General features: G+C 43.7%; 1 long non-coding RNA gene and 1 pseudogene across 1 annotated transcript in view; one reads left to right on the top strand and one right to left on the bottom strand.

Moving 5' to 3' along the window:
* The window catches only part of LOC129486244 (uncharacterized), a 32571-nt gene extending 25737 nt beyond the window's left edge, over positions 1–6834 (top strand). The window contains exon 6 of the long non-coding RNA XR_010121691.1: positions 6789–6834. This is a non-coding gene — a long non-coding RNA (uncharacterized lncRNA). The remainder of the gene's footprint in view (positions 1–6788) is intronic.
* Positions 6835–19599: 12765 nt separating this feature from the next.
* On the bottom strand, positions 19600–20166 carry LOC129486243 (large ribosomal subunit protein uL11m-like; annotated as a pseudogene).
* Positions 20167–25003: the final 4837 nt, after the last annotated feature.

Here is a 25003-nt window from a genome sequence, read left to right as displayed (position 1 = left end):
TGACAGAGCAAGACTCTGTCTCAAACAAAACCCCCCTGCCCCATTTGGCAAAAAAAAAAAAAAATTAATGAAAAGATTTGATCAAAGTAATCGACCATCTACTCTGTGCTGGGCACTGTGCTAAAAGTTTTTAAAGCATCGTCTCATTGACTCATCATATTTTTTCAAAGTGGGTGCTGTGGGGTAGGATACATTCTACCTAATATTTGTATGGAATGATTTTGTCTTGAAGGAAAAACAACAACAAAACCTTGAAAACTTAATGAATCTTATGCTTCCATCCAAGCCAAGTAAAGTGCCACCTGCCCTGCGGTCTTCTTTTTCATTCATTTATAAAATATTTATTGAGCCTTTACTACGTGCCCAGCACTATTTTAGGTTCTGGGGACACAACAATGAACAAAGCAAAGTCCATACCCTTGTGGACCTCCAGGCTCTAGGAATTACATTTTTATGAACTTTAGTAACTCGGTGTGATAGCCAGCCTCCAAGACAGCTCCTAGTGATTCACACTCTTATGTAGTCCCATTCCACAGTGGATGGGGTGACCTGTGTAACCCAACAAGATAGTGCAGAAATGATGGGTGTGTCTTCTAGGGTTAGGTCATAAAAGCCATTGCAGCCTCTTCTTTGCTTTCTCTCTGGGATCACTTTCTCAGTGATGCCAGCTGCCATTTGGGGGACACACTGGAGCAGCCTTATGGAAAAGCCCAGGTGCCGAGGAAACAAGGCTTCTGCCAACAGCCATGGGAGCCATCTTGGAAGCAGATCCTCCAGTCCCAGTCAAGACTGCAAATGACTGCAACCCTGGCCAGTAGCTTCACTGAAATCTCATGAGAGACCCTTAACCACAACCACTCAACTGAGTCATTCTTGAATTCTTGACCCACAGAAGCTGTGAGATAATAAACGCTTGTGGTTTTAAGCTGCTAAATTGAGAGTGATTTGTTATGCAGCAATATATCTAATATGCTCAGAAAAAAATCCACAAATGGGGAGGGTGGCAAACAAGAGATTCAACCTTTGTAGCCACTCCCTTGTGTCTGGAGGTGCAACGTCAGACCCATCAGAGACTCCCCACTCCCCACCCCTATACTCCAACATCCTGCTGTCTTCCACGTTTGTGGAATCCCCTGCCAAGGCTTTTGCTGAGCCTTTCTTTCTGCTACTTGCTGTTTTCCACCTTTTCATTTTCTGAGGCCCTGTCTTACCTCCTATAATGATAGCCATATGTCACTACTTCCTGCATTTCCCATACTCCCTGTAGTTCAGTGGTACCTTGCACATAAAAGCCAAAGCCCCAAGTGGCTCAGAACACTGGCTCCAAAGCCCATTGGATTCAGATTCTAGATCAATCACTAATTAGCTGGGACACTTTTCTTAACTTTTCTGTAGTTCAGCTCCCTCAATTGTAAAATGGGGATAATCATAGTGGCCACTCATAGGATAGTTGTGAGGATGAAATGAATTGACATGTGTAGAGCATTTGGAACTGCACCTGACACATGGCTGGTGGTCAGTAAATACCAGTTATTAAACCATATGAAACTGTGACTTTTCTGGGTCAAAAACCATAAAATATCAGCAATTTCATACTGTTTAACCTAATATTATTATTATTCTCTCATCAGAGATATTCAGAGAAACAATCCAGCAACTGAAAATTAACATTTTTATTAGTGTCTCTAGAAGAAAATCAAAGATGATCCAAATCAGAACTCAGAGCACCTCTTAAAATTCTCCTTTGTTAATTTTACCGCTAACCAGGAAAACCTTCTCCACCACTTTTTTTTTTTTTTTGAGACACAGTCTCGCTCTGTCGCCCAGGCTGGAGTGTAGTGGCACTATCTCAGTTCACTGCAACCTCCACCTCCCAGGTTCAAGTGATTCTCCTGCCTCAGCCTCCCAAGTAGCTGGGACTACAGGCACATGCCACCACACCCAGCTAATTTTTGTATTTTTAGTAGAGATGGGGTTTTGCCATGTTGGCCAGGCTGGTCTCGAACTCCTGACCTCAAGTGATCTGCCTGCCTCAGCCTCCCAAAGTGCTGGGATTGCAGGCATGAGCCACTGCACCCAGCCAACCACTAATTCTTAATTCTAACTGAAAAATCTCTTTGCCCCAACAGCACACCCACATGACCAGCCAAAGTGGGTTTCTACCTTGCTTTCCTTTCAATTTAGCTCTGTTCTCCTCTTCCTTGTAGTAAATTTCTCTCAGTCCTTTTGGCTTCTCAGTTGTTTCTCCCTTCTTCTCTCTCATCTCAAAAGCCCAGATTTGAAACCACCAAAAACTGGCTTCTTAGAGGGCAGAAGAGGGGGGAGAAGCCTAGAAGGCAAAGGAAGAATTTCTTTTTTCTTTTTTTCTGTTTTTTTTTTTTTTTTTTCGAGACAGAGTCTCACTCTGTCGCCAGGCTGAAGTGCAGTGGCGCGATCTCGGCTCACTGCAGCCTCCACCTCCCAGGTTCAAGCGATTCTCCTGCCTCAGCCTCCCAAGTAGCTGGGACTACAGGTGTGTGCCACCATGCCCAGCTAATTTTTGTATTTTTAGTACAGATGGTGTTTCACCATGTTGGCCAAGATGGTCTCGATCTCTTGACCTCATGATCTGTCTGCCTCAGCCTCCCAGAGTGCTGGGATTACAGGCATGAGCCACCACGCCTGGCCTTTCTTTTTCTTTTTAATTTGGTAAACATACACACACACACACACACACACACACACCATTAAGTTTACCACCTTAACCATTTCTAAGTCTATAGTTTGGTAGTACTAAATATATTCACATTGTTGTGTGACCAATCTCCAGAACTTTTTCTTTTTTTTTTTTTTTTTTTTTTTTTTGAGACAGAGTCTCGCTCTGTCGCCCAGGCTGGAGTGCAGTGGCGCAGTCTCGGCTCACTGCAAGCTCCGCCTCCCGGGTTCACACCATTCTCCTGCCTCAGCCTCTCTGAGTAGCTGGGACTACAGGTGCCCACCACCACGCCCGGCTAATTTTTTGTGTTTTTAGTAGAGACGGGGTTTCACCGTGTTAGCCAGGATGGTCTCGATCTCCTGACCTCGTGATCCACCCACCTCGGCCTCCCAAAGTGCTGGGATTACAAGCGTGAGCCACCGCTCCCAGCCCTCCAGAACTTTCTCATCTTGAAAAACTGAAACTTTATAGCTATTAAACAATTTTTTGACTTAACATAATGTCCTCAAGGTTCATCCATGTTGTAGCATGTGACAAGATTTCCTTCTTTTTCAAGGCTGAATAATATTCCATTGTATGTATATACCACATTTTCCCCTACTATCTGCCATCCATTTACTTAATTATGTGATTTCAGTTCACATGTATAGCAGTACCAGGATTGTAACCCTCACTCCCATGTAAAACAACTTTAGCAAGTAGAGCACAGTGCTTATGTACAGCTTCTTTTGCCTTTCATCTGACAGGCTCCATTAATTTCCAAAGTTACTTGTCAGCATCTTTCCCTCTCTATAACTTTCTGTGAGGTTGTTTAATACATTTTAATGCAGTTATATTGTTTTGTCACATTCTATATTCTGTCCTGGCATCCTTTTCCTAAATGATTTTTTAAAAAATTTGTATACTCTTTGTGCTGTAAAATTCTATGGGTTTTGACACATGCATAGTGTCAAAAATCCCCTAAAAAATAGGGGATTTTTTTAGGACAGTGAAACTATTCTATATGACACTATAATTTAGGACCTATTTAACTCTCTGAACCTCTTGGCAATTATTAAACTTTTAATTAATTAATTAATTAATTTATTTATTTTTGAGACAGAGTCTTGCTCTCTTGCCCAGGCTGGACTGCAGTGGTGTGATCACAGTTCACTGCAGCCTCCACTGCCCAGGCTTAAGCAATCTTCCCACCTCAGCCTCCTGAGTAACTGGGACTACAGGCATGAGCCAACATGCCTGGCTAATTTTTAAATTTTTTTGTAGAGATGAGGTCTCACTATGTTGCTCAGGTTAGTCTCAAACTCCTGGGCTCAAGCAATCCTGCTGTCCTGGGCTGTCAAAATGCTGGGCTTACAGTCACACACCACCATGACCAGCTTTTTTTTTTTTTTTTTCTGTAGAGATGGAGTTTTGCCATGTTGCCCAGGCTGGTCTTGAACTCCTGAGTTCAAGTGATCCGCTGGCCTCAGCGTCCCAAAGTGCTGGGATTACAGGCAAGAGCCACCACACCTGGCCTCACTAAGCTTTTTATCATCACTGTAGTTATGTCTCTTCCTACCACATTTTGATTATCCATTCATCTGTTGATGGATGTTTGAGTTGATTCCAACTCTTGTCTATGGCAGATTCCTTTTAAAGGGGGAAATGAAAACAAATTTAGTAATTTTAGGCTCCATCACAAGAAAAAAACTATATAATAAATTGTGTGGTTCCAACATTAAATGGGAAAGTGGGTCATAGCTTGAAGAGTCTCATAGGGCAGAGCAGGGTACATGTAGGTCAGGGTTCAGAAATGGACTCCACGGCCACACTATCTGGCTTCAAATCCCAGCTCTACCACTTTTGGGCTGTGTAACGTCTGTGTAAGTTACAACATGTCTTTGTTCCCTAATGGCTTCACCCATAACATAGGAAAAATAATATCTACCTTACAGTATGTACTATTATTATTAAGAACAGTTGCCTCACAAAGGGTAAATGATGTAATGCATCTAAGGCAAATAATACCTGCCACATTGTATGTAGTATTATTCTCAAGAATAATAATCTTGCCTGTAATCCCAGCACTTTGGGAGGCCGAGGCAGGCAGATCATGAGGTCAGGAGATTGAGACCATCCTGTCTAACACAGTGAGACCCCGTCTCTACTAAAAATACAAAAAATTAGCCGGGCATGGTGGTGGGCGCCTGTAGTCCCAGCTACTCGGGAGGCTGAGGCAAGAGAATGGCATGAACCCGGGAAATGCAGCTTGCAGTGAGCCGAGATTGCGCCACTGCACTCCAGACTGGGCGACAGAGCAAGACTCCATCTCAAAAAAAAAAAAAAAAAAAAAAAAAAAGGAATAATCATCTCAGGGAGGAGCAAATGATTTAACATATATAAAGCCCTTAGAACAGTGCCTGGCACAGAGTTAGCCCTCACTAAGGGATCATTACCATTATTACTAGGGTTTTGAGATGGGCTCAAAAGAGTCAGGATTTGATCATTTAAGAGGAGGAGGAAGGCATTACAGACAGGCACAAACAAAGGCACAGTGGCATGGAGGCTGAGGGAGTAGATTTAACAAATAAAAGTACAGAACATCAGTGAAATCTGAATTATAATTGCCTGTGCATATGTACACTTAGATAGAAAAATATTGCATGCACTGACTTATACTTTTTTTTTTTTTTTTGAGACGGAGTCTTGCTCTGTTGCCCAGGCTGGAGTGCAGTGGCGCAATCTCGGCTCACTGCAAGCTCCACATCCCGGGTTCGCGCCATTCTCCTGCCTCAGCCTCTCCGAGTAGCTGGGACTACAGGCGCCCACCACCACGCCCAGCTAATTTTTTGTATTTTTAGTAGAGACGGGGTTTCACCGTGGTCTCGATCTCCTGACCTCGTGATTCGCCCGCCTCAGCCTCCCAAAGTGCTGGGATTACAAGCGTGAGCCACCGTGCCCGGCCTGACTTATAGTTTTAGTAAGTTACTTTTAGTAACATATTCATTGCTTATCTGAAATAAATTGTAAATATCTAAATTACATACCTCTTTTATTATATTTCCCTGGAGATTTGGCACTCCCTAATAGTTTTTCATTTTGCAGAATTTATTTATAAAATTCCTTGCAATTAGTCTGTGTTCCATTTACATTTTATCATGACTTCTGCAGTGGTTGCATCCAATTTATTTTGTTATTTTGGCCACTGAACATTCATTAATGAGAAATCATGCTTGACATTAGCTGTACAAGCCAGTGTATTGAACATGCATAGGCATAAAGTTACCAACTCTGAGAATTACTCTTCAAATTTGATTGGCTGAAGCACATGTGTCATCTCTCATGCATAACTTGCTTTTCCATTCTTCAGGATCACATTGCATCTTTTGATCAATGACTCTTTAAAATGTTGTCCACTGACAAAAAGTGTCATCAGTTTTTATTCCTTCTTTTCACTGCACTACATGTAGATTACAATAGAACTTTTGATGGATGTATGCAAACAGGTACAATGTTTATCCAAAGTTGAAGCAAAGCCTGAATGATCCTATGAAAGATATTGGCTGTCCTGCCCATGTTCTCATAATGCTGCTTAAATAGTATTGGATGTTTTCTATTGAGACTGAAGTAATTATCATGAAATTTTTCACGTAATGTAATCATTTAGGTTTTGCTTCAACTTTGAATAATCATTGTACCTGTATGCATAACACATGATGTAGTGTAGTGAAAAGAAGGAATAAAAACTCATGTAATAAATAAAAAACACATGTAATATAATGTAGTATAGATTTTATTCTTTCTTTTTCATGACACCACACATGGCAATTCCACTTGTACCCACACTGGAAAGGTATTTAGTAACATCCATGTAAAAAAATTGAATTTTTCAAGGGATGAAATCCATCTTAAAAGATGGTCATAACAAGGGTTGTAATAATTGTCCACTTTGAGCTAAAATTTATTTTCCTGTTCATATGTAATGTCCCTTTTAAGAATAGTTTTGATAATTCAAGGGATGCATTTTTCATCAATTCTCCTTCAACACATTCAACAAATACATTTAGCAGTGGAGCAGTACTTACATAACACTATTTGCTCTTTCAATTTGCAGAATCCTATTGCAGAATTGACATTGAAAACTATGAATGAGAAATAACTAGGCATCATTCAATGGATTATTTTAAAAGTCAAGAATTTTGGGAGCCTTTTATTCATAATTAAAGTATAATTTCAGTGCTTGAAATAAATGGAAGATTCTCTCAACTATGTTTGTTAAAGAGATCCAATGGATTTTTGAATGCAAGAGAAATGAAGAATTCTGAATGCCAAAATCATAAAAATCCTTAAAATGTTCAGTTAGAACCCTATAAATACTAAAGTAGGAGAACAATTTCATGATAATTACTTCAGTTTCAATAGAAGACATCCCTCCAATGCTATTTACGCAGCATTATGAGAACACGAGCAGGACTGCCAATACCTTCCATAGGATCATTGAGGCTTTGCTTCAACATCAAATAAACAGTATACTTGTATGCATACATCCACTAAAAGTTCTATTTGTATTATCTCCAACAAAAACAGTAAAAATGTTTTCATTAACTGCTAACTGAAGAGGCTCTGCAAATATTTGCTATTGTTTCTGAAGTCTCACCTGGAAGGGATTCTACCTGCAATTGCCTTATTGCAAGTGTTTTTATGAGAAAACTAGTGCGCGCAGGAAAAGTTGTACCTGTATTGTGATACTTGTATTGTGGCTATGCCATAAAAAGATGAGGCATTTAGATATTTGATAATCTCTGTAATAATAAATGAAGCTATTATATTTTTTATTAGGGCAGTCGATTTTATCCTAGCACTTGAAATTTTGCTTGCAATTTTGGAACCAGAAAATACTTTGTTAGTAGTATGTTCAAATAGTTATTTGAGCAGAAAGACTGATAATGATATAGTGTGGAAGGCCATTACAACTTCTATTACAACTATTTTTGTCTTAATCTGAGTTTCTCTTAATCAAAAAACTTTGTTAGTGTATCACTTTTCTTAGTACTAGTTGAGAAAATCTTACATCTCTTTTATGTTTAGCCATTAATATATGCTAGTTTCCATCTAAATGTCTATCATTTTTATACTAAATGAACAATTACTGCACAAAGAGCTTCAAAAGGACTTTTCCTTCTTTAATAAATGCCCACTGGTCAGAAATTTCATCACAAAATTTACCCTTGCTTTTCGACAATCGGGGTTCAAATATACGCAAATAAACACAGATCATATAAACTACTGCAAAAATGGAAGACTGACTTTGCTAAGCTCACAGCCGCTTCAGTACATCTGTCACTCATAAGTCCAAACTCATAACAAACCACAAACAAGGTCCAACTGTTAAGAGTTGCGTTACATTGAACCTGACATCTGATGCTCAAAAAAAAAAAAAAAAAAAGTGAACTTCCGATTTGCTTGCAAGAGAGAACCGTACCTGTATGGAAAAATCTCCCAACCCCCAGGGCTGATTTAGTGTAAGGTTTAGGGAAGCGGGTCATGCAGGGTCTGGTGGCGCTTCTGAAGCGTAAGTATTTAGGAATCTAAGGCCTTTCAGCTGTGTTAGCAAATCATAGGCGGAAGCTGCCTTTCGCCCCCGACTTCCGGGAGCGCAGGCGCGGGAGCAAGACACTTGCTCATTGGCTGCTGTTGAGCAGCGGAGGGGACCGAGGGGCCGGCCCTGATGCGCTGCCTTTCGGGCTGTCGTGGATCCGCTTACTTTTAGGAGTGCAGTTACTGCAGCGATGCTGTCGCCGACTGGCCGATTTTCAGAATCAGTGTGTATGATTGGAAGTTACCTCTAATTAACGGTGGCTCCTGTTCATGACTTTGGACTTCTGCAAAGAACAGTGTTTTCCTTTCCCGAAAGAAAATAAGTACCCTTAATTCTCAGTCTTCCCTTCTGTTCTTCCCTCAGCCGAACCTGCATGAAACCAAGAAGGTATCGTCCAAATCTTTATGGAGATACGCTTTTCAGCTAGTGTTGCCATTTAGGTGATTTAATTTAGGTGCCAATTACTGTCGAGGAAAAGTAGCTCTGATGAATTTTTGAATGTATTGAAAAAAGCTGAACACGGGACATTCAAGGAGTCTTGACAAAGTCAATTAGGACAAAATACAGGATATGCCCCCACATACACAGCCAACTCTATGGGGAAAGTGAGAGGGGAAGGGAGGGAAAGCCCCATACCCGACAGAAAGAAAACTAAGTCCTTTGTCTTTCTGGAAGGGCATCCATGGCATCCTGGCTTGTTAAAGAAAAATATTAGAACAATCTAAATATCCATCAATCAGGGACTGATTGAATAGTTTTGCACACTTGTAAAATGAAATACAATACAGCTACTAAAAAGGAGCCAGTTCCATGAGCTGATAGGAAGACTACCAGAATAGTTAAATAAATTTTTAAAAGCAAGATACAGAACGCTGTGTATAACATGTGTGCTAAAACATGCATGAGAGTCAGGAGGTAAGAATAAATATATGTTCCTGCGTGCATAGACAATTTCTAGAAGGATGCTAAAGAAACAGTTCGCAGTGATCTCCTTGGGGGAAGGGAACTAAAAGGCAGCAAGCGGAGGGAGTCTTCCTTTTTATGGCATATCCTTTGATACTGTTTTCATTTCTTTATTCTCTGTGATGCATTATGTATATTAAACAATTTTAATTATATATATAATATATATATCTATATATATATAGAGAGAGAGACATTTATTGCAAGGAATTGGCTGATACTATTGTGGGAGTTGGCGAGGGAGTTCTGAAATCCATAGGTCAGGCTGTGAGGAAGGCATGCGGGAACTCTTGGGCATGAACTGAAACTGCTGTCCAATTTCTTCTTCTGGAAACCCTCAACTCCTCTCTTCTAAGGCCTTTCAACTGATTGAATCGGGCCCACCCAGATTATTTTGGACAATCTCTTATTTCTCCTTCCTTCCTTCCTTCTTCCTTCTTCCTTTCTTCTTTCTTCTCCTTTTTCGAGACAGAGTCTCACTCTGTTGCCCAGGGTGGGGTGCAGTGTTGTGATCTCGGCTCGCTGCAACCTCCACCTCCTGGGTTCAAGCAGTCCTCCCACCTCACCCTCCCAAGTAGCTGGGACCACAGGCATGTGCCACCATGCCCGGCTAATTTTTTGTATTTTTTCCAGAGACAGAGTTTCACCATGTTACCCAGGCTGGTGTCAAACTCCTGGACTCCAGCGATCCACCTGCCTTGGCCTCCCAAAGTGCTGGGATTACAGGTGTGAGCCAACACGCTTGGCCTCTATTTCCTGAAGTTAACTGACTATGGACTTTAATCATGTCTACAAAATAACCTTCACAGCAACAACTAAATTACTATTTGATTGACTGAGGACTGTATCCTAGACAAGTTAACATATAAAACTGACCCTCAACCTATATTAGTCATTCTTCACTGCATGACAAATTACTCTAAAATGTAGTGCCTTAAAACAACAGCATTATCTTAAAGTTGCTGGAGGTCAGGAATCTAGGTGCAGCTTAGCTGGGTCTTTTTTTGTTTCCTTAAATTTTTTTTTGTGTGTGGAGACAGGATCTTGCTTTGTTGCCCAGGCTGGTCTCCTAGTTTCAAGCAATCCTCCTGCCTCAGTCTCTCAGTCTTCTGGCCTCAGCCTCCCAAAGTACTGCGATTACAGGATTGAGCTGCCACACCCGGCCCCTATCTAGGTCTTTTTTTTTTTTGAGATGGAGTTTTGCTCTTGTTGCCCAGGCTGGAGTGCAGTGGTGCTATCTTGGCTCACTGCAGCCACCACCTCCTGGGTTCAAGCGATTCTCCTGCCTCAGCCTCCCAAGTAGCTGGGATTACAGGCACGCACCACCACACCTGGCTAATTTTGTCTCCTGGTTTCTGCTTTATTTGTTATCCCTAGTGTGAGAAAAAAGCAACCTTGATGTTATTGCACACATTATAGGCTAGGACACACACAGCATTCTTGACTGTTCTGGAGGGCTGCCTTTAACTGTCTTGCCAGAGCATATTTACTATTTACCCATAGTATATAATCCTTGGATCTGGGGAGTAACACATCTACCTGTCTCGTGGCCACGCAAGACCACACTTCTGTCTAAGTTACCTTAACGAATCATCCTTTACCAACAAGCTGGATTTGTCAGCCTCCTTTGGTTTCTTGGCTCTGGTATTTGGGGGTCGCTCTGCATATCCAGCCCCTTTGCGGAACACTGGCTCACTCACATGCTTATTGGTAGGATTCGGTTGCTCATGAGCTGTCAGCTGGAGGCTTCCCTTGGTCCTCGCCACGTAGGCCTCTCTGCAGAACATCTCACAACATGGCAGCTTGTTTTGTCAGAGTGAGCAAGAGACTTTTAATTATTTTGAAAACAATGAATTTTTAAAAATCGAATGTGTGGGCTGGGCATGAACAGGAGGCACGGGTAGATTTGCAGGTGTGGACGGGATGTTTCTGAGCCTGGTGACCCTTCTCCAGGTGGGTGGACCTCCGTGCCTGGCTGATGAGCTGTGTGGGACACTTCCCACGTCTCCAAGTCTCTTCCATATCGCGGAGCACAAGAAATAGCCTGGGTGGAAATGGGGGAAGTCCTAATCCCAGAGGGGAACAGCTTCATCCCACATAGCGAATGACTGAGAAGAAGAGCTCATGATAAATGTGCTTAACTGCACAAGCAGCCAAAGGGCATAGGAACCACTCTGATTATTCTGTATAGAATTCATTTCCTAGGCCGGGCGCTGTGGCTCACGCCTGTAATCCCAGCACTTTGGGAGACCGAGGTGGGAGGACCACGGGGTCAGGAGATGGAGACCATCCTGGCCAACATGGTGAAACCTTGTTTCAATTAAAAATACAAAAATTAGCTGGGCGTGGTGATGTGCGCCTGTAGTCCCAGCCACTCTGGAGGCTGAGGCAGGAGAATTGCTTGACCCAGGGAGTCGGAGGTTGCAGTGAGCCTAGATCACACCACTGCACTCCAGCCTGGGCGACAGACCGAGACTGCGTCTCAATAAAAAAAAAAAAAAAATTCATTTCCTGGGAGCTCCCTACTGCTGATGGACAGAAACACCAAGGAGGGGGTCTCTGGAGCTTCCTTGGAATTTCATCACAAAAAGTCTCCTTTTTGGGGAGTCAGCTTGCTTTGAAGGTAATAGCTCCTTTCCTGCCAAAAACAGTTATCTGCAGCACGAAATGTATTACAGAGAGGTAGTATGGTAAACATTGGTGAAAATGGAGGGGTTGGGAGCAGCAGAACTCACTGTAGTGTGTAATCACCCTTTTGCCAGCAGCTGATACTTACTGAACACTTACTGTGTCTTAGGGATGGTTCCAAGTGCTTTTCACACATTATCTTTTCACTTAGTCCTTAGAACAACCCCCTGAGGTGGGCACTGTTTTTCCAATTTTATTGATGAGAAAACTTGCATAGACAGGTTTATAAATCACCCAAAGTCACCAAGCTGATAAGTGGCTGACCTGGGGTTTGAACTCTGGTGTCTGTACTTCTAGCCATCCCACTGTACTGCCTCCAGGAGAAGGCTTCTCTCCAGCACAGCCTAAAAATGAGTTAAAAACATCAGCATTCATTGAGTCCTTATTGTGTTCCTCAGGGCTAGGAGAGATGCCGTGGGCAACATTTGGTGTTTCTGAGTGTCAGGGTGGCTCCTGGAGTGTGAATGTTGTGTGTGTGTAAAATATACATAATATAAAATTTACCATTTAATTCATTTTAAATGTACAGTTCAGTAACTTTAAGATTTTTATATTATTATTATTATTATTTTTGATACGGAGTTTTGCTCTTGTTGCCCAGGCTGGAGTGCAATGGTGCGATCTCGGCTCACCATAACCTCTGCCTCCTGGGTTCAAGTGATTCTCCTGCCTCAGCCTCCCGAGTAGCTGGGATTACAGGCATGCGCCACCACATCTGGCTAATTTTGTATTTTTAGTAGACATGGGGTTTCTGCATGTTAGCCAGCCTGGTCTCGAACTCCCAACCTCAGGTGATCGGTATGCCTCAGCCTCCCAAAGTGCTGGGATTACAGGCATGAGCCACCGTGCCTGGCCTTCTAACACTTGTTAATAGCATGTGCATAAGCTTAGTTATGAGTTTCTTTGAGGCTCAGTTTTCCTATCTGTAGAAATGGAGATGTTGATAACTTCCATTCATTTATTCATTAATTCATTCAGTGAATCTGTTGAGGGCTTACTGTTGGCCAGGCACTGGGGATATAGTGCGAATTTATAGAATTTACAGAATGAGGGGTTAGGAGAGAAAGGGAACGACCCAGGGGTGAATTACTTTGCAAAGGGAAGAATCATTTTGTCTTGGGAGTAATCACTCCCTTACATCATACGTACACAGTGAGTATACCACTGTGAGCCTGCGCTTTATTCCTCTCTATCCCACCATCCAACAGAAGACCTACAAAAACAGATACGTTATTTAGGGTTCTGGGGTTGTAAGCAACAGAAACTGACTAGCTCAATTTAACAAGGATTACTGGGAAATGATTGGGATTGCTCCAGAATCAAAAGAAGAGATAAACAGTCAATCCTCAGGGAGGCCTGGAAGAGCCCAGGCAGTGACAGGAATCTCAGCGACAACTGTTTGTGGCCCAGCCTCCCTTGGGGCTCTTCCTTAGATGGCCTGCTCCAACCTTTGCCTCCCATCTGAGAGTCTCCTGCCCCAACTCCCAATGCCTGATTGCCCCAGCTCAGGGCACGTGGGGCAGGGCTGCTGCCTACAATTACAATTAGGCTTTGTAAACTTCAGGGGTTACCCATCATAGTCATCAGAGGTTTGAACACTCATTATGACAATCGTCTAGCAAATAGCAGTAAAATGTCGTGAGAAAGGGTGTCTTTGTTCAAAGTCACCACTGGGGCAAAAAGAGTAAAACTCTATCTAGGACTGAAAGTGAAAATCAACTTGTCCTGGAAAAGAAAACAGCAGGTTAAGAGGACAGAAAAGTTAAAGCCAGCTACAAAGCCAGCAAGAAACATTGTTCCTCCCAAAGTCATGTAGTGGCTGTGAAATGCTGTAAGGACCCTCTGCAAGTGGCTACTGCTCTCTTACCTGTGACCAAAGACAAAGGCAGAGGTGTGCTTTGCTATTCTCATCTAATACTGGGGATAACCAACTGCTCAACTGCCCTGGCTTCGTGATAATGCTCAATCCGTAGTTAATCCTTGCTCTTCTTAATCCCTCATCCAAAACAGCATCCAATCCAGAACTGATGCCTGCTTCCCTTCAGCCCTCCTTAGAATCCTTGAGCAGGAACCCAAATCTTGCAAGACAGCTGCCCTCCTTCCAGAGATCCTCTGGAGTGCTCCACCTTACTGCTTGGAGGAAAGAAATCTGATTTCCTCAGACTGTAGGCTCATTCCTGGTGGTCTCTGGCTGATTAGGTTTTAAAGAAACTGTCAGGGACTGGAATAGACTGTGATTGGCAGTCCCACCAGAACCATGGGAGAGGGGTAGGCAATTCCCCAAAGGAAAATGGAGTGCTGTCATCAGAAAAAGGTGAAGATATTGAGCATCCAGACCCAATGGATGGCTCTTGGAGTAGGTGCTCAATTAATCCTAATTGTTATTCGTGAGGTTGTGTTTTAGAGACACTACAGCAAATTATATAAAGTTATAGATTATAATAATGCATAATAATGATTATTTGCTGTGTGGCAGGCATGATATGTCTACTACCTCATTTGATTCTTAAAGCAAACTCACACTTACTTTATAGGTCTCCACAGTTTCTAGGACATGCTTTCCGTATAGGGAGCGTCATCCAGTGTGAGTACCGGTGATGTTCCACTCGTCAGAGGGACACAAGGAAAAGATGGCAGTTGCTGTCATCTCAGGATACCATCTCGGTATCTAGGCCAGCCTGACAGTGCTCCTTGGATCCCTGTGGATCTCCATGGGGCTGTGTGTAAAGTCCAAAGCGGCTTCAGACCCAACTCACTCTGCTGCAGGGCAGGGGACTCATGCTTTGCTCTAGCAGCACTAAGACAATAACAATAACTAAAAACACTTAGAGGCTGTTTTACTACATGCCAAGGACTGTGCTAAGAGCTTTACATGTGTCATCTTATTTAACAGATGAGGAAACCAAGGCCTGAAGATGTTCCTTATGAAGGTCACACTGTTGATAAATAATAGAGCCAGGACTTGAACCAGAAGCTGTCTAGAGCTCATGGGCTAAACCACAGGCTGTATTGCTCGGCTGATCTGTGACCATCTGTAAATGCAGCCTCTTTATAGTTTTTTTTTTTTTTTTTTGAGACGGAGTCTTGCTCTGTCACCCAGGCTGGAGTGCAGTGGCCCGATCTCGGCTCACTGCAAGCTCCACCTCCCGGGTTCACGCCATTCTCCTGCCTCAGCCTCTCCGAGTAGCTGGGACTACAGGCGCCCGCCACCACGCCCGGCTAATTTTTTGTATTTTTGGTAGAGACGGGATTTCACCGTGGTCTCGATCTCCTGACCTCGTGATCCGCCCGCCTCGGCCTCCCAAAGTGCTGGGATTACAAGCGTGAGCCACCGCGCCCGGCCCCTCTTTATAGTTTTTACTTGTTAATTTATGTGCACATTTCATATGCGAATATATTTTTAAGTGAATTAATGTATAAAGCATAATTAGCACAAGGACTTGCTCATGAGACTGTCATTATTATTATGGTTATTTTGAGATGGGGTCTCACTCTGTCACCCAGGCTGGTGTGCAGTGGCACAATCATGGCTCACTGCAGCCTGGACCTCCTGGGCTCAAGTGATCCTCCTGCCATAGCCTTCCAAGTAGCTAAGACCACAGGCATGCACAACCACACCTGGCTAATTTTTTTTTTCTTTTTTTACTTTTGTAGAGACAGAAGTCTCACATGTTACCTATGCTGGTCTTGAACTCCTGGGCTCAAGCACTCCTCCTACCTTGCTTCCCAAAGTGCTGGGATTATAGGCGTGAGCCACGGCACCTAGACAAGACTGTCATTATTATTTCAATTGCAAATGGATGTGTTCTCGACAAATATATAAGCCAAATCCTATTCCATTTGTAACTTTAGCTTGTGGTTCCCACTTTGTCTTCATTGCTCAGCAATGCACTGTTCGCCACAGCTCTTCAATGCTCTCTATCTCTTCCCTGAACATCTGCCAAACTGCTCCCTCGCGCTCTTAACGTGACAAACACTTACAGGCGAGTTCCTGAAAAATAAGAGCACCTCTTAGCAATTCTTTTGGGAAAGGAAGAATCCTGTTGTCATGGGATAGATGTCCTCACCCTCTAATTTTTCTGTTCATAATTTCAGAAATCCTCTCCAGGATTTGAACAGGAAAAGGTGGAACAGAGTCTATGACCACTGTTCCACAGACTTGGGAAAGCCCAGGGGAGCCTTTGTCACCGACAGTAGCCAGCATGGCTCAGATTGTAGGCTCCGGCCACCAGCAACACCTTCCTTGTAGGCATCTGGGTAAAGATGCAGGCTCCTTGGCCCACCTTGACTTACTGGAGCCATATCTCAAGGATGGTGCCCAGGACCCTGCATTTTTAGCACATTTCCTAAGCTCTAGTCTTATTCTAACATTAATGGGGAGGAGCCTGGGGCAGGACTGCAATCACTGTTAGAGGAGCGAGTATGTTGACAAAGTGCCTCATAGATTACTGCCTTTTTGTAACTGGACCCGGGTTCGTCTGCTCTGCTCTGCTCTGCCATTCAAAAGCCAAACACAAGAGGTGAGGTTCGGTGGGAGGAAAAGCAGGTTTTAATCAGAGAGCCAGCAAACCAAGAAGATGGTGAGCTAGTGTTCTAAAATACCATCTTAAATTTTAACATTTGCCTTAGGATTCTTAAAGGGAAGCTTGGTATGGGAGGCATGAGGGAGCGGTGCAGGGTGCAGCATCTGTGTGTCTTGTTCCTATGGCTATCTTGGGTAATTGCCTGTTCGGAGGTCTGGTTGGTGTTATCTTGATTTTGGCCTGATGGTGGTGGACTAATTGTTCATGACTCCTCCTAAACAGGAGGATTCCAAAAAGAAAACCCCGTGCCTGGTTTCAACATTAGCCTTTGGGATTTCTTAAGCAAGAGCATAATTAGATAAGCACCTATAACCAGATGGGGAAGAAAGGAAGAGGTGAGAGGGGAAGGAAGGAAGAAAAAGAAAGTGGGTGTTTCAATAGCAAAGACATGGAATCAACCCAAATGCCCATCAACAATAGACAGGATAAAGAAAATGTGGTACATATAGACCATGGAACACTATGCAGCCATAAGAAGGAATGAGATCATTTCCTTTGCAGGGACATGGATGAAGCTGGAAGCCATTATCTTCAGCAAACTAACACAGGAACAGAAAACCAAACACTGCCTGTTCTCACTTGTAAATGAGAGTTGAACAATGAGGACGCATGGACACAGGGAGGGGAGCAACACACACTGGGCCTGTTGGGGGAGCATGGTAGCAGGGAGAGTATTAGGAAAAATAGCTAATGCATGCAGGGCTTAATACCTAGGTGATGGGTTGATTGGTGCAGCAAACCACCGTGGCATACATTCACCTAGGTAATAAACCTGCACATCCTGCACATGTACCCCAGAACTAAAAAATTAAAATTAAAAAAGAAAAGAAAGTGGGTGTTTCGTTTTTTGTTTTTTGTTGTTGTTGTTTTCTTGGGACAGGGTCTCCCTCTGTCACCCAGGTTGGAATGCAGTGGTGCAATCTCAGCTCACTGTAACCTTGACTTCCCAGGCTCAAGTGATCCTGCCATCTCAGCCTCGCAAGTAGCTGGGACTACAGGTGCACACCACCACATCTGGCTAATTTTTGTATTTTTTTGTAGAGACAGGGTTTCACCATGTCACCCAGGCTGGGAGAATGGGTGATTTTTTAAACTGAGGTCTCTGGTTACATTTTCTAGGGGTCTGTGATTTCACTCTCACGTCTTCCCTGCACAACTTTTTGTCATGGCTTTGTTTATTTTGTTACCATCAACTTCCTTATTACACTGTGGTTCTAAGACTCCACCTCTGAAGAATATGGTGGGGGAGCAAGCACTCTCTCTGTTTCTCCTTCCAGAAGGCTGTTTGCACATTATCTAACATCTTCTCAGGCCTCTCAGCCTTTTTCTTACTTCTGGTCTTTGCTGCAGGTGTTCAATTATTGAGCAGGTTGGGAAGGTACCTCTAGAATGTGCAAAAGACCCATACCCCTTGTGAAGCTCAAAGATGAAATTGATATGAAATCAGTTTGTCTTTGGATTTGAGGCACTGATAATTTGTAGCTAATTTAATATGAACTGGACTGAGAGAACTAGAGCCTGTTTATTTTATCTCTCTGGCTGGCCTTCCCCTCCCTCCTTCCTGTTTGTGTACTTCTTGTCTCTAGTTGCTGTTGCAGCCTTCATTTATCATCTGAGGGTGCCTGAGGTGCCCTGGAGGATGTCACTCCTTCTAGGTGGAGGAATGAATGCAGAGAGGACCCATATCTGTGCCTGGCTGTGGGTGGGGGATTAATAAGAGGTGCCACATGCATGTGGGAAGAAAGAAAGAAATGCATGTAAAACACCTTGCTACAACTCAACAACAATAACAAAAAACAACCAATTAAAAAATGGGCAAAGTACTTGAGTTGAAGTACTTTGATATACAAATATCTAACTAATAAGCACACGAAAAGATGCCCAGCATCACTAATCTTTTTTTAATTTTTTAATTTTTTTTATTTTTTGAGATGGAGTTTCACTCTTGTTGCCCAGGCTGGAGTGCAATGGCGTGATCTTGGCTCACCGCAACCTCTGCCTCCCGGGTTCAAGCAATTCTCCTGCCTCAGCCTCCTGAGTAGCTGGGATTACAGGCATGCACCACCATGCCCGGCTAATTTTGTATTTTTAGTAGAGACAGGGTTTCTCCATGTTGGTCATGCTGATCTTGAATTCCCGACCTAAGGTGATCCGCCTGCCTTGGCCTCCCAAAGTGCTGGGATTCCTGGCATGAGCCACCGTGCCCAGCCCTACTAATCTTTATGTAAAGGCAAATCCAAACTGCAATGAGATACAAGTCACACACATTAGGATGGCTACTATCAAAACAACAGCACAGAATAAGTGTTGGCAAGGATGTAGAGAAATTGGAACCCTTGTGCACTGTTGGTAAGAATGTAAAATGGTGCAGCCATTATGGAAAACAGTATAGCAGTTTGTCAAAAATCAAACAGATAGCTGGGTGTGGTGGCTCATGCTTGTAATCCTAGCACTTTGGGAGGCTGAGGTGGGTGGATCACTGGAGTGCAGGAGTTTGAGACCAGCCTGGGCAACATAGTGAGGCCTTGCCTCTTTTTATTTTATTTTTTTATTTTTGAAATGGAGTTTTGCTCTTGTCGCCCAGGCTGGAGTGCAATGGCACAATCTCAGCTCACTGCAACCTCTGCTTCCCGGGTTCAAGCAAGTCTCCTGCTTCAGCCTCTCAAGTAGCTGGGATTACAGGCATTAGCCACCACGCCTGGCTAATTTTTGTATTTTTGGTAGAGATGGGGTTTCACCATATTGGTCAGGCTGGTCTCGAACTCCTGACCTCTTCCACCTGCCTCAGCCTCCCAAAGTGCTGGGATTACAGGCGTGAGCCCCTGTGCCCAACCTCTTTTTATTTTTTTTAAGTAAAAAAAAAAAAAAAAAAAAAAAAAAAAAAAAATCAAACAGACTTCCTATATGATCTATCAATATAACCTTTTTTTTTTTTTTTAGAAAGGATGTTTATTCAGGCCTGATACCTCGATACAGCTAGATGTACAAAAATATATAATTCAAAGTCACGAAAACCATCATCATATTGGTGTGACCTCCTTCCTCCCCTTGGGCACAGCCTTTGCAACTGGCCCCCTTCCCACCTGCCTCTGAAATCTAGGAGTTGGGGAGCATGGGTCACTTCTTGGCAGCTTCTTCCTGGGCAGCCAAATCTGCCTCCTTCTGAGCAGCCAGGAAGATGGCTCGTTCCTTCTGGAAAGCTGCAAGCTCTTCTGAACTGAGGCTGTTTGCTGGGCCCCCTTTTCAATCCCAGCTGCTGCCTTCACGAAGTAGGAAACAGTGGGCTGTCCAATGTTGATTTCAAATGTCCTGTCAGGTTTCACAAAAGTCTTCGTAGGCAGAGGAATGCCTTCCTTGATGTCCTTTGTCCTCTCATTGAACTCCTTGCAAAATTGGTTGATGGAAACGCCTCTCTGACCCAGCACTGGGCCTAGTGGGGGCCCGGGCATGGCCAGGCCTGCCCACACGATGGTCTGGATTACACCGCCGACCTCAGGCTTCCTGAGGCCCCGGGTGGCCTGGCTGAGCTTCGACATGATGTGGGGCTGCTGGCTTTAGTTCACCTCAGGGCCAATCTATCAATATAACTTCTGGGTGCATGTCCAAAAGAATTGAAAGCAGAATCTTGAAGAGGTATTTGTACACTGTTAAGAGGAAAACTTCAGCCGAATCAAATTTAAAGGAGTTTAATTGACCCATGAAGGATTCACGAATTGGGCAGCCCCCAGAATCACAGCCAATTCAGAGAGGCTCCAGCATAGCCACATGGCGGAAGATTTATAGACAAAAAAAGGGAAATGATGTAGAGAAACTGGAAGTGAGGTATAAAAACAGCTGGATTGGTTACAGGTTGGCATTTGCCTTATTTGAACACAATTTGAACACTTAGCAGTCTATGAGTGGTTGAAGTTTGGCCGCTGGGAGTGGCCAAGACTCAGCTATTGTTACAGGTGCACACTCCTAAGTTAGGTTTTCAATCTTGTCTGCCTATTAAGCTAGGTTACAGTTCATCCACAGGGACTCAAATATAGAGGTATGGGGTCCTTCTCAGGCCGTATTTAGTTTGCTTTAACAACACCTATATTCTTGGCAGCATTATTCACAATACAGGTAGTTAAAACATGGAACTAACCCAAGCGTCCATCAACAGATGAATGGATAAGCAAAATGTGGTACATATACACAATGGAATATTATTTAGCCTTAAAAAGGAAGGAAATTCTGACACACACTATAACATGGATGAACCTTGAACAGACTATGCTAAGTGAAATAAACCAGTCACAAAAGGATAAATACTGTTTGATTCATGTAGCTGTAGGTATAGGAGGTACCTGGAGTAGTTGAATTCTTAGAAACAGAATGTAGAAGGGTGGCTGCTGGGGGCTGAGGGAGAAGAACAGGAGTTATTGTTTAATGATACAGAGTTTTAGTTTGGGAAGATGAAAAAAATTCTAGAGATGGATAATGGTGGTGATGGCTGCACATCAATGTGAATGTACTTCACCAACTGTGCACTTAAAAATGGTTAAAATGGCAGAGCACGGTGGCTCACGCCTGTAATCCCAGCACTTTGGGAGGCCAAGTCGGGAGGATCACGAGGTCAGGAGATCAAGACCATCCTGGCCAACATGGTGAAACTCCGTCTCTACTAAAAATACTAAAAATTAGCTGGGCATGGTGGTGCGTGCCTGTAATCCCAGCTACTCCGGAGGCAGAGGAAGGAGAATTGCTTGAACCAGGGAGTCGGAGGTTGCAGTGAGCCGAGTTCGCGCCACTGCACTCCAGCCTGGCGACAGAGCAAGACTTCATCTCAAAAAAAAAAAAAAAAAAAAGGTTAAAATGGTAAATTTTATGTTATGTATATTTTACCACAATTTTAAAAAGTGGAGGCAATAAGAGTACCTACCTCAAGCATTGTAAATAGTTGCCAGTATTTATTAAGTATTTACTGTGTTTTGAGCACTGTTCCAAGAACTTTAGGCACATATTTATTTCACTTAATCCTTGCACAAATCTTTAAGGTGAATTTATATAGATATGATATATATCTGTTATATATGATATATAGAAATGCTATATCTATATCTCTCTCGCATATATATTTTTTGCTGTTTCACAAATGGAGAGACTGAAGTGTAGAGGCACTAATTGTCACTCATCTAGTAAAAGGCGGAGTCAGATATGATACCCAGACCTGGTCTCTGGTGCAGTTTCTTCTTCTTCTTTTTTTTTTTTAACAGCAATAACTTCAGCATCTGTTGTAATTTCTTCCCTCCCTCCCTTCCTTCTTTCCTTTCTTTTCTTTCTCTCTCTCTTTTCTTTCTTCCTTCCTTCCTTCCTTCCTTTCTTTCTTTCCTTCTTTCCTTCTTTCTTTCTTTTTCCCTCCCTCCCTCCTTTCCTTCCTTCCTTCCCTCCCTTCTCCCCCCTCCCCTCCCTTCCCCTTCCCTCCCTTTCCTTTCACCTCCCAGGTTCAAATGATCCTCCTGCCTCAGGCTCCTGAGTAGCTGGGATTACAGGCGCATGCCACCACACCCAGATAATTTTTGTATTTTAGTAGAAATGGAGTTTCTCCATCTTGGCCAGGCTAGCCTTGAACTTCTGACCTCAGGTGATCCACCCGCCACAGCCTCCCAAAGTGCTAGGATTACAGACATGAACCACCATGCCTGGCCATTTCTTAGACTAGGGACTTGGCCTTGGCACTGCTGTTTCCCCAGTACCTAAAACTGTGCCTGACACATAGTAGGCTCTTAAAATAATTTGCTGACTGAAAACTCCAGAGTGTATTATTGTCTCTCTGCCAAATGGGATAATGCATGGAAAGCACTCTGAGTGGTGCCTGGCACGTGGTGAATGGTCAGTATATGAAAGTAATGGTCACTGCTGTGATGGGCCCGTCTGTATGGCAGGGAGCTCCGAGAAGGGATATAAAATTCACCCTCCTCTAGCCCTGTCTTATGAGCCAGAGTGTGGCCCTCGGGGTGACTCTTCCATCCTCAGCCTGGCCCTATGTGTTCCTCCTTCTCAGCCTCCTTCTGCCTTTGTATTGTTTGTGTGCCTCTCTACTCCCAGTTGCACTGAGCTCCACTAAGAACAAGGTGGTGGCTTCTTTGGGTCCTCCTCTGTAGCACCCTGTGTACAGGGCTGGGGGACAGGGCTTCTCTTCCCAGTGAGTTCTGAGAGTGCCCAGAGGAACTAAAGTCTAGGGCAACGCCCTTACTTGCTCCGTTTCTTGCATGACCTTGACCTTGACAGTTAGCCTTGGTATCTGACGGTAGCTTTATCCAAGTTAGGAAGCATTTCATTCAGAAACAAGAAGAAAAAGAACAAAGAAAAAAAGAAAAGAAAAGATTTCAGAATATTGAAAGGCAATCTAAATTCTTGTTTTTACTTTGTTTTGTTTTTTGATACTGAGGTTTGCTCTTGTTGCCCAGGCTGGAGTGCAATGGTGTGACCTAGGCTCACTGCAATCTCCGCCTCCTGGGTGCAAGTGATTCTCCTGCTTCAGCCTCCCAAGTAGCTGGGATTACAGGCACCTGCCACCGTGCCTGGCTAATTTTTTGTATTTTTAGAAGAGATGGGGTTTCACCATGTTGGCCAGGCTGGTCTCAAACTCCTGATGTCAGGTGATCCACCCACCTTGGCCTCCCAAAGTGCTGGGATTACAGGTGTAACCACTGCACCCAGCCTGGCAACCTAAATTCTTAAAATGGATTTATGATAGGATTTAAGAAAGAGACTGTCCACTCAAAGTTAGAGTACCGTTCCATGTCTTTTTTTGTTTAATGGTTTAGTATATGTACTTTCCCGTGGCTGACAGTCAGCCCTGTGGGCAGCCATTTAGTCTGTGCTCTCAACAAACAGGAAGTTCCCATGTCGGGAGATGCCTGAACTGGGAAGAGCATGGCTTTGGGGATATCGCCTGGGTGAGGAGTGGGAGCCTTTGCCCTTTGCCCTAGAAAAACAAAAAGGAAATTGCTATTGTGACTACAAAATCAGCTCTTCTAGAGAAATCTGCACCATTTGCTGTCTTTAAGGTGTTGGGTCTCAGAAAATAACACCCCAAAATGAAGGCCTCAGAGACATCAGGAACAAAAGTTTTTCTCTGACCTCCTGCCCTCCTGTCTCCCAGTCCCATTCTAGCCATAGAAGCTAGGATCCCTCTTCCCTAAGGTGATTCATAGCAACCAGAGCCCCTTTTCCCTAAAGCCAGCCAGAAAACTTGAAAATATTACTCTAACTTTCTCCCCACTTTTAAGTGTAAAAAACTGGCCGTAAAGAAATGGTCTGACCTACCTTGTTTGATTGCAGGTCATAAGACCCGCATTGTAGAGAGGGTGCTACCTCACACCAGAAGGAAAGAATGCTGCTCAGAGAGGCCAAGAAGAATCTAGACAGACAAGCCTGGCTGGGTTATCCCATTCAGTCTAGAGTGTATCTTTTTTTTTTTTTTTTTTTTGAGACAGAGTTTCCCCCCGTCACCCAGGCTGGAATGCGGTGGCACGATCTCTGCTCACTGCAAACTATGCCTACCGGGTTCAAGTGATTCTCATGACTCAGCCTCCCAAGTAGCTGGGACTACAGGCACGCGCCACCATGCCTGGCTTATTTTTGTATTTTTAGTAGAGACAGGGTTTCACCATGTTGGTCAGGCTGGTCTCAAACTCCTGACCTCGAGTGATCTGCCCTCCTAGGCCTCCTGAAGTGCTGGGATTACAGCACGAGCCACCATGCCCAGCCAGAGCATATCTTTTTGGTCCAATCATATTTCAACACAGCTGTCCATAATTTGTTGAAGCTAAGCATAAAAATGCACAATTTCCTCTGTATCTTTGGGTCTTCTTTCTGAAAGCTCCTGTGTATACATGTTAAGTAAATTTGTACACCTTTTCTCCAATTAATCTGCCTTTTGTGAGTTGATTTTTCAGTGAATCTTCAGAGTCAAAGGTCCTCCCAGCCGGGCGCGGTGACTCACGCTTGTAATCCCAGCACTTTGGGAGGCCGAGGCGGGCGGATCACGAGGTCAGGAGATCGAGACCACGGTGAAACTCCGTCTCTACTAAAAATACAAAAAATTAGCCGGGCGTGGTGGCGGGCGCCTGTAGTCCCAGCTACTCGGAGAGGCTGAGGCAGGAGAATGGCGTGAACCCGGGAGGTGGAGCTTGCAGTGAGCCGAGATTGCGCCACTGCACTCCAGCCTGGGCGACAGAGCAAGACTCCGTCTCAAAAAAAAAAAAAAAAAAAAAAAAAGGTCCTCCCAGTCCCTACAAAGGTCTTCGTTTTTCTAGCAAGTGGCCTATTAGCTTCTAACTTCCAACACGCAGTTTCTGATAGCTGTTAGATTCTGAACAAATTGCTGATTTAATTTTGCTCCTGATTAACCCACATGGAGTAGCCCCTTAATGTACTTCCCCTTCCCCCACCCCCAAAATCCTGGGTCTCCAGAATCAGTTCACAGAGGGAGAGTGGCATAAACCACTTTTTTTGAAACCT

Source organism: Symphalangus syndactylus, chromosome 7, assembly GCF_028878055.3.
Source record: "Symphalangus syndactylus isolate Jambi chromosome 7, NHGRI_mSymSyn1-v2.1_pri, whole genome shotgun sequence".
NCBI lineage: Eukaryota > Metazoa > Chordata > Mammalia > Primates > Hylobatidae > Symphalangus > Symphalangus syndactylus.
Note: the sequence above shows the minus strand (reverse complement) of the source record. Positions and strands in the feature narration are given on the sequence as shown.